Raw genomic sequence first — 335 nt, forward strand, 5'->3', positions numbered from 1 at the left:
TCCGCCGAAAGAGATACTTATTATCAACTTAACATCATTTTCTTCAGAGGATGGTAAATCAGATAAGATACCACAAAAATTAAGTTTATGTGCTGTCCCAACAACGAAAATAATAATAGCTGGACAGACATATAAAGTTATGAGTGCTATATTTCATTACGGTTCGTGTATCGATGAGGGTCATTATACAAGCATGTGTAAAGAGGGAACATCTTGGATTGAAATCGATGATGCACAAGTTATAAAAAGACAATGGCCTAGAGGTGCTAAAGATATTTCTATATTATTTTTACAGAAAAATATTAGCAAGAATATATAACAAGCCACATGTATTT

The sequence above is a fragment of the Cyphomyrmex costatus genome, unplaced genomic scaffold, assembly GCF_001594065.2.
Source record: "Cyphomyrmex costatus isolate MS0001 unplaced genomic scaffold, Ccosl1.0 scaffold800, whole genome shotgun sequence".
Lineage (NCBI taxonomy): Eukaryota > Metazoa > Arthropoda > Insecta > Hymenoptera > Formicidae > Cyphomyrmex > Cyphomyrmex costatus.